The sequence below is a fragment of the Phyllobates terribilis genome, unplaced genomic scaffold (assembly GCF_046119375.1).
Source record: "Phyllobates terribilis strain yellow unplaced genomic scaffold, ASM4611937v1 Scaffold_17__1_contigs__length_24005725, whole genome shotgun sequence".
NCBI lineage: Eukaryota > Metazoa > Chordata > Amphibia > Anura > Dendrobatidae > Phyllobates > Phyllobates terribilis.
Genome location: NW_027362777.1, coordinates 15128642 through 15142500, shown reverse-complemented (window position 1 = coordinate 15142500; position 13859 = coordinate 15128642).

Here is a 13859-nt window from a genome sequence, read left to right as displayed (position 1 = left end):
TGCCTTCTGGCAGCGGTGGCAGACGAACTCTTGGTGAGGATGGCGCTGGTTGTTGGTCCTTCCAGAGGGCGGCGTTGTCCTCCTCCGGGGTGGCGATGTCCTCCTTCTCCTCCGGTTCATCCAGGGGACATCCTCAGGGCAGTCGGCTAGCAGGATCTTTCCCTCCGTCTCTGGCTCCGTCCGTAGCTGCAGGGCACTCATCACAGTGGCCAGGTTTTTGGTCAGCTGGTGCACTTCTGAGCGCAGACAGTCCAGCTCAGTGGGGGGCGCTGCCTGCACTTTGGCTTCAGCAGCCAGTGGGGAAAAGGTGGGTGCTGCTGGCGTTGGAGTGGCCCCACCCTGGTAACGTTGGATTGCAGTATCTGCCATCTCCAGGGGTTGCAGTCCCTTTATAGCCATATCCTTAAGGGTGTCAAAGGTAGCATCTGGGTGATCCAAGGACCATCAACGCACAGTCCTGCTCTCCGCTTGGGACCTCAGCCCCCGGACAAATTGTTCTTTTAGCATTTTACTCTCATTAGTTATGCTAATTGGACTAACCTGTTTTAGAGCTCGCAAGGCCCCTTGTAAACGGCAGGCATAGTCCCGAACGCTGTCCTCCGGTTTCTGAGAGCATTGGTAGAACCTCATCTGGAGGTCTGCTTCAGTGCGATCCTCAAAGGCAGTCTGTAATTTTTCAAAAATTGCGGACACTGACTCCTGGTCTGCGGCCGACCAGGTCTCTACTTCTCTCTCTGTAGCACCAGTCAATTGTCCCACAACAACTGCAGCTGTTTGTTTGCCCGCATATTGTCCCACAACAACTGCAGCTCTTTGTTTGCCCGCATATTTTGCGCTTGAATCCAGACAGGGTGTCTGGCTTGCCGCTGTACTGGGGGAGCCACTTTGCTCCAGGCATGTATGGTAAAGTCAATGGTGCGATAGGGGCTACAGGCACTGGTGATGGAGCGGCGGCTCGGTCTTGCGCGGCGGCGGCCGTGGGTGCATCATTGGGGCTGTCAGCCTGGGCCGCGACGTCGGGTTGTTTGTGCAACATCTTGGCGCCACCCTAGTTAACCGTGGCCTACCTTCCTTCTGTAGGCCGCAGCTCCGCAGGTGACGGTCTTCTGGTAGGACCTTGCGTCGCTTACGTTCCACGTCACAGCGTTCGCTGTGGCTTCCTGTAAGGACCTGACGCTGCATCAGTGCGTGGGGCGTGTCCTCGACTTCGCGCCCTTCCAGCGGTTACGCCCCTCTTCTTCCCGCGCGGCGACCGGAAAGATGGCGGCCAGTGGCGGGAAACTCCAGAAAAAGGCGGGAATGGCTTCACCACTGTGAGTTTTACAGTTTCTTAAGGCATACAGTACCCGGTGGCAACGGGCACGCAATCCTGTTCGTGACGCCAGTTAGAGAGATGTGGCGCCCAGGGGATGGGGACTACTCGGCGCCAGGGCCTTAATGCCTGGTCTTGGGGAATGTCGCGGTGGTCAGCTCCTGGGCCCCTACCCTGGGGGCTCTCTTAAAAAGGGGAAAATGAAATGTCAAAGTTCGTGATGCCACCTGTGGTGTCTGGTGAGGATCACCAGTGCTGCGGCAGTCCACTGAGGCCGGTGTTACGGCAGCTTTGATGGTGTAGCTCCCCACAGGTGGAGCTAGGCCTCAGGGCAGTGATGTTTGACGAGGTGCACGATATGGCGGTGACCCAGCCGGGTCCAAGGAAGGACAGGGGACACACACACACGGTTTGCTTCTGTACCTTTTACTGGTGGAAATGCAGGTACCGTCCGGAGCACTGTAGGGTGAGGGGTGCACTGCAGGACTCTCCCCAGTGAGAAGGTGTAGGGCCTCCTGTTTCTTCGCCGCTTAGTGTTAGTCTCTGGCCTGCCTGGAGCTAGGCCTAACTTAGTCTCTGTTCTGCACTGGCTGATCCTGTGGTAGGGCCTTCTGTTGGAGTACACACTCCCTGGTATATGGGGCCTCGGTAACTCCTGACCCTGGTATAACAGTCAGCGTTTGGTATTCCTGGGACATGTAGTTCGCCAGGGGTTCTGGTTGTCTTCTGCTGGGTGTAAAGAATCCCTGTAGACTCGGACCCGGTGTCCGGTATATGATTTCTGGGGTGAGCTGGTAAAGCTCCTCTGCCCCCAATGCTACTCACTCCTCTAGCCTTCGGCTTACTCGGGCCCTCACTAGTCTATACACACTGGCAGTTAGCTGGCTGCCTCTTCTGCTGCTCTCTGAGTGTCAGCAACGCTCCTAGCTCACTTAACTCGAGCTGCTTGAGTCTGACTGAGCTCCACTGCAGACTGACCTGTTTCTCTGTGTCTCACTCTGCAGGAACTGGCTGTGGACTCCAGACTGTTCTGTCGCCACTCACTTCCTGAGGAGAACTAACTCACAGACTCACTCTGCCTAGCTCCACCCTCCGTATTTATATCCCTATCCGGGCTCCCTCTTGTGGTCTGAGGTAGGGTGGAGGTGTGTGTATGCTCTGAGGGCCTCTTGTGGAGAAATCCTGAAATGCACACCTCCAGGATCTGTGGCTCCATGCACAGCAGGGCGTCACACGAGGGTCATGGGAAAGGCAGCGTAACATAAACTCAGCCATGCGTGCCAGACTACTAACAGGCAAGACTTCCGTGTCCTCACCAAGAGGATGTCTGACCATGCTCTCCTCCTCCTCCTCTCTGTCCTCTGGCCATCCACGCTGAACAGTCAGCTATGCTGGTAGTGCTGGTGCAGTTAGTACCGTCTATAGTGCATGAAACTAGCTCCTGTCCTTCCTCCTCCTCTTCCTCATTGTCACCTAATCCACGTTCCACGTTAGGATGAGATGAGGCTTGGCTTTGTGTAATCACCCTGTATGGTTCCTTGCTCCATCTCATCGTGCTCCGCCTGCAATGCATCATCTTTGATTGTGAGCAGAGAGCATTTCAGAAGACAGAGAAGCAGGATGGTGACGCTAATTATGGCGTCATCGCCGCTCACCATCTTAGTGGAGTCCTCAAAGTTTTGGAGGATGGTACATATGTCTGACATCCATGTCCACTCCTGAGGTCTTATGTGTGGAGTCTGAACTGAATACCGACGGCCTTGTTGATGCTGGTACTCAACAACTGCCCTCTTCTGCTCACAAATCCTTCCCAACATCTGCAGTGTAGAGTTCCAACGAGTGGGGACATCACACCAGTCTGTGAGCCGGAAGCTGCAAACACTGCTGAAGCACTGCAAGGGCGGCAGAAGCTGTAGCTGACTTTCTATCACAAAAGGGGAAAAGGAGAAGGGAAAAGATGTGGATATATATTAATTTAAAATTCATATGCTTTATAAGGTCTATTAAAATATTTTAAGTGCAAATTACTCATGCATCAATAGATGCATATAAGGTGGCCATCCTGTTTAACCAAGGACGGTACCCACTAATAAATCTGGCTGAATAATGTGTTGGATAAATTTGGAACGCTACAGTCCAGTCAATTAAATCATTGGACTATAGCTGTAGATTGTACATGGAATTCCCCATAAGTAGATGTTGCCTTAATATTTATGTCATAGCAATGACACAGCTCACAGGTGAGGCGTGCAGTAATTATGCTTATATTAATCCTCACCCCAGCTAGATTACTTATATAATTAGAATAATGAATAAGGTGCTTAGTGATACGATAGTACAATGTAAATGTACTGGTGCGCATATCATATGTCAGCCTACCAAGCCGGCGCGGCTGATCGCCGCCGGTAAGAGGTAGAACACCTGACTGCCAGCTGCCAAGCGGTTGGTGATGTTATATCACGGTAAGGGGTGGTCCGTTGTTCCGGACAACTCCTTACACCTCTAATCCCGCTGCCTGCACACGAGGTCGGCAATAGCAAACTGTACAATGTGAATGTACTGCTGCGCAGTACAGCCTACCAAGCCGGCGCGGCTGATCGCCGCCGATAAAGGTGAACACCTTACTACCAAGCGCCAAGCGGTTGGTGATATTATGTCACGGTGAGGAGTAGTCCGTTGTACCGGACAACTCCTTACACTTCTCATCCCGCTGCCTACACACACGGTCGGCATGCCCGACTCGCGCAACTGATCACTAAAGCTGTTAAAACTCCAGCGGCTCTGCAGGGTTAAGAGCACCGTAGCTGTGTGCACTATCTTAGGGCTTTTCCATAGTTCCCTCCTAACACTCTCATTCAAACAGAGTATAATCCCTGACGCGCGTTTCGCCGGTATACCGGCTTTTTCTAAGGGCAAAGTCGGCCTCCAGCTCCGGATGTTTATACTCTCCAACTGGATTGACAGGAGGATCGACCAATCAAATTGTACTCATGCCAAAAAGGTTTCATTTCTTGGAATCAAAAGCAACTGAATGAACAAGTCTTATATGCATAAGTCATAATAATCTGTTGCATAAGAACAAAGCATAAATTATCTTATGTAAATATTTATTTTTGAGCAAGCGAATTATCAGTCAGTTTTCATGTAAATCGCTCACATCATGGCTACAACATAAGAAAAGATGGAACTCAAAGATTTTATACATTGCATATTTGTCCGCATCAGATCAACTACATATAAACATATTCTTATATGGTTAATTGTCCCATCAATATATAGGTGTATTTTAATAAACCCCTAAATAATCAATCCTAGGAGAATAGAAGGAAGAAAAAGGGCTGGGGGGGGAGGGAGGGAAAAAAGTTTAAAACCATAACCCCATTTTCAAGATTATAAATTTATAACCAAAAATTAATTCTATAATATAATATTCCATCATTGCTCTATATCTTAGTCTCACAAGTATGTGCCACCATATTGGGCATACATATGGGGGCATATAATATATTACTCTCCTCATGTTCTTATAAATAGAATGGATTAATCATTAGGTTCCCAGAACTGGAAAGCTTACAAAAAGCACCCAAAGTTAAAACTCTCATTTAATCCATGTGGATTCACAGAATTACACGTGAAAATCCACTCACTCTCTCTCTTCAGGAGCATAGAGTCTAAGTCTCCACCTCTATTATCCAATTTTAACTGACATATCGCCCAACCCTTAAGGTCCTTCCACTGTGACTGATGTTTGATCTTAAAATGTCTAGCAATTGGCTTTGGGGTAAATAATTTCTTTTGTTCCTGGCTCCTTTTCTCATCCCTATCATAATTGACAATGCTTTGGATGTGTTCCCTTATACGGGTCCTCAAATCCCTAATTATTTTTCCAATATATTTAAGCCCACATGTACATTCAAGACAATAAACCACCCCACTAGTGGCACAATTGAGATATTGCTGAATTGTACACTTTTTCCCAAATGCATCCCCAAATGATTTCCTGGGTACCAGGATCCGAAAAGCCTTACACATTTTACATGGAAAGAAACCCGGATCTTTTGTTCTTATAGGCACATTGCTTCTCTTAAAGTGACTGGATACTAGAAGGCTTGAAACTGAGGTGGTTTTTCTATACCCAGATGAGGCTCTTGATGTCACACAATCCTTGAGGTCCACATCAGATTGAATAATGTCCCAATGTTTATTCAATATATCCAACATTGTTTGCCATTCCTCATGAAATTCTGTAATGAATCTCACGACATTATTGTCTGCTCTATCGTTCTTCTTAGGGACCAATAATTCTTTTCTTTCCACTCTTAACGCATGATTATATGCCTGTTTAATCATTCTCCCTGAATAGTTCCTTTCAAGGAGTCTTAATTTAAGCTCCCGGGCCTGTTCCTTGAAGCATTCAAAAGTTGAACAATTACGTCTTAGACGCAAAAACTCCCCTTTTGGGATTGCTCTGATGGTACCAGTAGAATGAGCACTTCCAGCATCTAGAATACTATTAGTGGAAGACTCCTTCCTGTACAGATCAGTTTGTACCACATTATTTATATCTCTTTCTATCATTAGATCTAAAAAAGGAATCTTTTGCCTATGAAAGGCCAAAGTAAACTTCAAATTGAGGAAGTTGTTGTTTAGAGTGTCTATAAATGCTTGCAGTTTTTCTTCCGTGCCCCTCCACAACATCAGCACGTCATCAATGTAACGTTTCCAGGTTACAATTAGTGATGAGCGAGCATGCTCGCCACTGCTCGGTACTCGCCCGAGCATCTCAGTACTCGAGATGCTCGGAGCTCGCCGAATACTTTCGAGATGCTCGGGCGGGAGCTCGGGTCCCCGTTTTGCATGTCTGGCGCTCTTTAGAGCACCAATCATGCAGGCATTGTCTGCCACTCACTGTAATGTCACAGCCATGGTGGTTGTGGCATTACAGTGATTGCCCAAATCGATGGGAACAGTGCTCACAGTGAAACATGAAAAGCCGGCAATTCAGCAGCGGCATATACCGGTACCCGACAATTTAGAACAGAAAGAATAGAGCATCACACATAGATTAGATAAATAGAAACATGTCAGTCACATATACAATAAGTATAGTGACTGTGTTGGTTACTGTACTTATTATTTAGTGTTAAAATAAAGGATTTATTAAAAAAAAAATTGGCGTGGGGTTCCCCGTAATTTTAGTCTCTAGCGGAGGTTAAGCAGAGGGCTGGGGCAGATGTTTGAAGCCTGGGAAGAGGGTAATACCCACTGAGCTTCCCAGGCTACTAATATCAGCCCCCAGCTGAATACCTAGCCTTTACTAGCTATTAAAATGGGGGACCCCACAAAAAAATGACGTGAGATGGCAGGCTGGATGCATCCAGCATGCCATCCTTCAGAGACACTGCGGAGCGCAGGCATGCTTGCGCTCTGCAGTGTCTCTGAAGGATGACAAGCTGGATGGCAGCGTTCTGCTACCATCCAGCCTGCCATCTCAATGCCGTCCCAGCGTGGGAGAATTCTCCTGCTCAAGTGATGACGTCATTTGCCGGCACCGCATGCGCAGGAGAATTCTCCCACGCTGTCAGTGACGTGCATGAGGTGAGCTGAGTTCATTGGACATGACCTCGGCTCATCTGGATGCCGTCACAGCCAGACACTGAGGAGCTTCACTGAGGAGCTTCTCAGTGTCTTCGGCATGGCAAGCTGGATGGCAGCGTTCTGCTGCGATCCAGCCTGTCATGTCAATGTAGCAGAGCTGAAGCCATCCTGGGAACCATGGAAAGGTAAGGATAAGGTTGGTTTATTATTTTACTTTTATTGCAGGAGATCGTTGGCTTCAGCTGGAATGGACGTGACGGTAATTAGAGTTTAATTTAGAACATTAAAGAATTGTGTGTTTATTTCAATTAAAGGACTTTATTCTGGGTGTTTGTGTTTTTTTTTAACTTTCTCTATGGGGTTAGTAATGGGGGTGTCTTATAGACGCCTCTCCATTACTAACCTGAGCTTGATGTCAGCTAACATTATAAGCTGTCATCAACCCCAACCCTATTACCCCACTGCCACAACTACAGGGCAGTGGGAAGAGCGAGCCTAAGTACCAGAATTGGCACATCCTATGGATGCGCCATCTCTGGGGCGGCTGACGGCTTGTGTTTCTAGACTGGGAGGGGGCCAATGTTCATTGCACCCTTCCTGGGCTATTAATATCAGCCCCCAGCTGTCTGTCTAGCCTTTGTTAGCTATTAAAATAGGGGGGACCCCACATCATTTTTTTTGGGGTCCCCAACTTTAATAGCTAGTAGTGTTGAGCGAGCATGCTCGACACTGCTCGGTACTCGCCCGAGCATCTCACTACTCGGGATGTTCGGTGAGCACCGAGCATTTTCGAGTTACTCGGGCGGGAGCTCGGGTCTCCGCTCTGCATGTTTGGTGCTCTTTACAGAGCCAATGAACATGCAGGGATTGCCAGCCAGTCACTGTAATGCCGCAGCCATGTGGTTGTGGGCATTACAGTGATTGGCTGGCCGCACAGCGTCACCTTGAGTATTTAAAACCGGGCGCCACCATCTTGGACACAGTCGCTCCGGATCAGACAGTGTAGGGAGAGTGATGCTGAGCTAGGGAGAGATTTATACTGCGAAATAGGTAGTGTAGGGTCTCTAAAGCCTGCAAAATCAAACAAACAGGCCTTCTGAGGACTAATATCCATCCCAGATATCAGGCAGGCAGCCAGGCTGTATAGTAGACGTGACTCGCCCCCTGGGCCGTGGGGCACTCGGAACCGGGCAATAGGGAGACGATGGGAGTAGTAGTGGCGACCCGGTCCCGTGGCTCAGGGTGGTCAGACCAATGGCAGTCTTTTAGATGTTTTAGATAATGTCCGACTATGCCACCCGTGGATTGCGGATATTAGGAACCGCCGCTGCAGGGCAGACCGCTGGGGCCGATGATGTATGCAGCTGGGATGGTGTGACTCCCCACGGGAAGAGTGCGGCCCCAGGGCAGTGTAGTGGATGGTGGGAGTGATGGTGGTGAGAGTCCCAGTACCGTTAGTGCTGGAGGAGCGAAAGAGCACACAGACAACGTACTGCAGTCCAATGTCTTTTACTCAAAGTTCAGGTGCTCCGGGTCACTTCTGCGCAAGCAGTGACCACCCAAGCCGTGCAGTGTCCACCAGGTGAGGGGCTCGGTCAACCCCCAGGCAGTTCAGGAGCATGCCACAGGACCCCCTTCAATCCTTTCTCTGGCCTGCCTCACCAGTGACCCACTTTTGTCCAGCTGCCGCGAACTTGTGCGGGTAAACGTGGGCCCCGTTCCCCGCTGTCCTATATGGTGCCTTCCTAGCAGGTTTGATGAGGTGTCGCACCAATAAATGATCACGACGTCCGGTCTTTGGCTGAGGGTAGTTTCTCCTCCACCAACTTGGGATCCGGCACCCTTAATCTGCCTGACCCTTCACCCTGTATTCTCGTGGGTTCTTAGGGTCCGATCCACCTTCTTGTTCCTGAGCCCTTCTGTTTCTCTGTCTCTTCTTCTCCTTTTCTGTTCCTTCCTGTTCCTTTCTGTTCCTTTCTCGTGGAGCTGGGATGAGACTTAATCACAGCTCCCTTTCACCTCCTCTCTCTCTCTTCCACTCTCCTCCTCGGCCTCTCTCTAGGCCCACTCTGGTGTAGAGCTCCTACAGAGCCTCTACTCCCTGTCTTCTCCTCTCTCTGCACAGACTGAACTCTGATCTAAGATGGTGCCCACCTTTTATACCTCCCTCTGACCATGAGCCCAGGTAACCTGCAACCAATGGGCTCCTTCCTACGCTCAGGAACCAGCCCCTATCTGCCCCTACAGCACTGGGTATTCCACCCCCCCTCCCCACTCCAGCCAGGGACATAGTCGATCGTGCCTGCACTTCTGTCTAGTGGGAGCTCCGTTGAGCTGTCCCTCGGAAATGGGGTGTGTGTGCTGTATGCAGCTAACTGAGCCCTGGTCCATACTCCATCCTTACCTGGGAGTGGAATATCACACCTCTGGCAGAGGTGCAATACCCCTGTAGTGGCCGAACCCTCGGGGCGCTACAGACGCAGTAGTTATACCAACAAACACTGCATTACAGTCCTGTGTGCTGCTGTTCAAATTGCTAGACTTAGCCCCAGGTCTCAGGGGCCAGGAAAAATCCTTTTTTTTTCATCTAAATCCTCTTTTTTTTTTTTCCTCAGTCAGACTGTACAAATACCCGTCTTATTAACCTTTCAGTATTTCCCCCCCCCAAATACAAAAACAAAAAAAAATTGAGTGTCTCTGTGAGTGTTCAGACACAAATACATCTATTTAAAAGAGTCTGGTTTCGGCCAGGTAACTAGAACTGTGGTTTTGCAGTTCCATGGTTCAAATCTCTGTATTATCCACTTTTTTGCCTTTTTTCCATAAAAAAAACCAGTTTGAGTGTCTCGCTGACTGTTCAGACATAAATATATCTATTTAAAAAAGTCTGGTATACGCCAGGAAATTAGAACTGTGGCTTTCCTCTTCCATGGTTCAAATCTGATTGTTATCCACCTTTTTGCCTTTTTTCCATAAAAAAACAGTTTGAGTTTCTCACTGACTGTTCAGACACAAATATATATATATTAAAAAGTCTGGTATATGCCAGGAAATTAGAACTGTGGTTTTCCTCTTCCACGGTTCAAATCTGGGTGTAATCCACGTTTTTACTTTTTTTCCATAAAAAAAGACAGTTTGAGTGTCTCGCTGACTGTTCAGACACAAATATATCTGTTTTAAAGATTCTGGTGTAGGCCAGAGAACTAGATCTGTGGTTTTCTTATTCCACAGTTCAAATCTGGGTGTAATCCACCTTTTTGCCTTTTTTCCATAAAAAAAAAACAGTTTGAGTGTCTCGCTGGCTGTTCAGACACAAATATATCTGTTTAAAAGATTCTGGTGTAGGCCAGAGAACTAGAACTGTGGTTTTCCTCTTCCACAGTTCAAATCTGGGTGTAATCCACCTTTTTGCCTTTTTTCCATAAAAAAAAACAGTTTGAGTGTCTCGCTGACTGTTCAGACACAAATATATCTGTTTAAAAGGTTCTGGTGTAGGCCAGAGAAATAGAACTGTGGTTTTCCTCTTCCACGGTTCAAATCTGGGTGTAATCCACCTTTTTGCCTTTTTTCCATAAAAAAAAAACAGTTTGAGTGTCTCGCTGACTGTTTAGACACAAATATATCTGTTTAAAAGATTCTGGTGTAGGCCAGAGAACTAGAACTGTGGTTTTCCTCTTCCACAGTTCAAATCTGGGTGTAATCCACCTTTTTGCCTTTTTTCCATAAAAAAAAACAGTTTGAGTGTCTCGCTGACTGTTCAGACACAAATATATCTGTTTAAAAGGTTCTGGTGTAGGCCAGAGAAATAGAACTGTGGTTTTCCTCTTCCACGGTTCAAATCTGGGTGTAATCCACCTTTTTGCCTTTTTTCCATAAAAAAAAAACAGTTTGAGTGTCTCGCTGACTGTTTAGACACAAATATATCTGTTTAAAAGATTCTGGTGTAGGCCAGAGAAATAGAACTGTGGTTTTCCTCTTCAACAGTTCAAATCTGGGTGTAATCCACCTTTTTGCCTTTTTTCCATAAAAAAAAACAGTTTGAGTGTCTCGCTGACTGTTCAGACACAAATATATCTGTTTAAAAGATTCTGGTGTAGGCCAGAGAACTAGAACTGTGGTTTTTCTCTTCCACAGTTCAAATCTGGGTGTAATCCACCTTTTTGCCTTTTTTCCATAAAAAAAACTGTTTGAGTGTCTTGCTGACTGTTCAGACACAAATATATCTGTTTAAAAGATTCTGGTGTAGGCCAAAGAAATAGAACTGTGGTTTTCCTCTTCCATGTTTAAATCTGGGTGTAATCCACCTTTTTGCCTTTTTTCCATAAAAAAAAACAGTTTGCGTGTCTCGCTGACTGTTTAGACACAAATATATCTGTTTAAAAGATTCTGGTGTAGGCCAGAGAAATAGAACTGTGGTTTTCCTCTTCAACAATTCAAATCTGGGTGTAATCCACCTTTTTGCCTTTTTTCCATAAAAAAAAACAGTTTGAGTGTCTCGCTGACTGTTCAGACACAAATATATCTGTTTAAAAGATTCTGGTGTAGGCCAGAGAACTAGAACTGTGGTTTTTCTCTTCCACAGTTCAAATCTGGGTGTAATCCACCTTTTTGCCTTTTTACCATAAAAAAAACTGTTTGAGTGTCTTGCTGACTGTTCAGACAGAAATATATCTGTTTAAAAGATTCTGGTGTAGGCCAGAGAAATAGAACTGTGGTTTTCCTCTTCCACGGTTCAAATCTGGGTGTAATCCACCTTTTTGCCTTTTTTACATATAAAAAAAACTGTTTGAGTGTCTCGCTGACTGTTCAGACACGAATATATCTGTTTAAAAGATTCTGGTGTAGGCCAGAGAACTAGAACTGTGGTTTTCCTCTTCCACGGTTCTAATCTCCTTTTTATTACCCTTTTGCCATTGATAGTGTGAGTGTAAGCTATTTTACTTCATTTACAATGGGCAAGGCGCGTGGCAAGGGACGTGGAACTGGACGTTCTGGTGATGGTGCGTGCAGAGGACGGGGCCGTGGCCAAGGTGAAAATGTGCCACAACCAACAGCCACATCTTCTCGCTCCCGGTTCTTGACCAAATTACTAGGGAAGCACACAACAACAACACCAATATTGCGAACTGATCAGTGTGAACAGGTTATTAATTGGATAGCAGATAATACTTCCAGTCACCTGGGCACCACCACCTCCGGTCTGTATTCCACACGGTCAAGTTTTAGTAGCCGTGAGTCTCGACTGCATACGCCTCCTCACCCTGATGCTCCTTCCTCCCACCATGCCGAGTGTCATCAGACAGCAGCTGATCCCACAGTTGGACACTCTGAAGAGCTGTTCACTGGTACTTTTCCATATTTAGGCCCCTCACCTGCTCCGCTTGAAGTGGTGGAAGAGGAGATCCCATGTAGCGATGGCCAAATATTTGAACAGCCACGGCCACAGGAAGGCGATGCTGGCAATTTGTCACAAGAGGTGGACGATGAAGAGACATAATTGCTACGAAGTGAGGAGGAGGATCGTGGTGCGGAAGTGGAAGAGGAGGAGGTGGTGGATGATCTAGTAACTCACCCAACGTGGCAAGAGGACACGCAGAGCCAGGCCAGCAGCACACAGGGGGAGGGAGGCAGAATATCCCAACAGGCAAGAAGAAGCAGTGTGGTGGCCGCAGACAGAAGGCGGGCAACCGTTCCCCGTAACACCAACACGAGGGACGTTGCCAGTACAACTGGTAGGTCTTCCAGAGTCTGGAATTTTTTTAAAGACTCTGCTGATAACCCCAAAAAGGACATTTGTACCACCTGCCAGGCCAGCATCAGCAGGGTTGACAAAACTACCAGCCTGGCCACCACCAGCATGATCAGGCACATGTCAGCAAAGCACCCAACTTTGTGGGGTGAACCCCAGGGTCCACGACCAGTGTCAGCGGGTGTCACCACTGCTTCTTCCGTTGTGTGTGCAAGGCAATCCCCTGTCCATACTGCATGCAAAGATGCCCCTCCTCTCAGTCTTCACTTGTTATGGCAGTTTCTCAAGAAACAGCATCAACGTCCACGTCCCACCGCAGCATTCAATTGTCCATATCCCAGACCTTTGAATGAAAGCGCAAATTCGCAGCCAACGCCCCACAGGCCACAGGCCTAAATTCGCACATTTCACCACTGCTTGCGTTGGAAATGCCGCCTTTTAGGCTGGAGAAGATGGAATCCTTCCGCAACCTTATGGTGGTGGCCGTCCCTCGGTACTCGGTCCCCAGCCGACACTATTTTGCCCGATGTGCCATCCCTGCACTATACAAGCACGTGTCCCAAAACATCTGCCGTGCCCTCAACAACGCAGTTACTGGGAGAGTCCCCCTGACAACGGACACGTGGACAAGTGCTTGTGGGAGGGATGGTACCTCTCCCTGATGGCACACTGGGTAAACATAGTGGAAGCCGGAACCCAGTCGGGCCTGGGGACGGAACACATCCTCCCCACACTGAGGATTGCAGGCCCTATGTCAGTCAGAGTTGCCCCCACAGTGTACAGCTCCTGCGCATATTCCTCCTCCTCCTCCTCATGTTCAGCCTCCATCTCAGATATCACCACATCAGTTACAAGCTGGAAGCACTACAGTACTGCCTCAGCCAAGCGGCAACAGGCTGTGCTGAAACTCATAAGCTTAGGTGATAAACCTCACACTGCTTGTGAGTTGTGGACAGCTGTGAAAGAGTAGGCAGATCTGTGGCTCACACCGCTGAACCTACATCCAGGCATGGTCGTGTGTGACAATGGCCGTAACCTGGTGGCGGCTCTGAGGCGAGGCGAGATCTCACACGTACCATGCCTGGCTCATGTGCTTAACCTCGTGGTTCAGTGGTTTCTTAAATCGTACCCCGAGTTGCCAGATGTGCTCGTCAAAGTACGCCGCCTGTCAGCTCATTTTTAGAAGTCAGCTACAGCTTC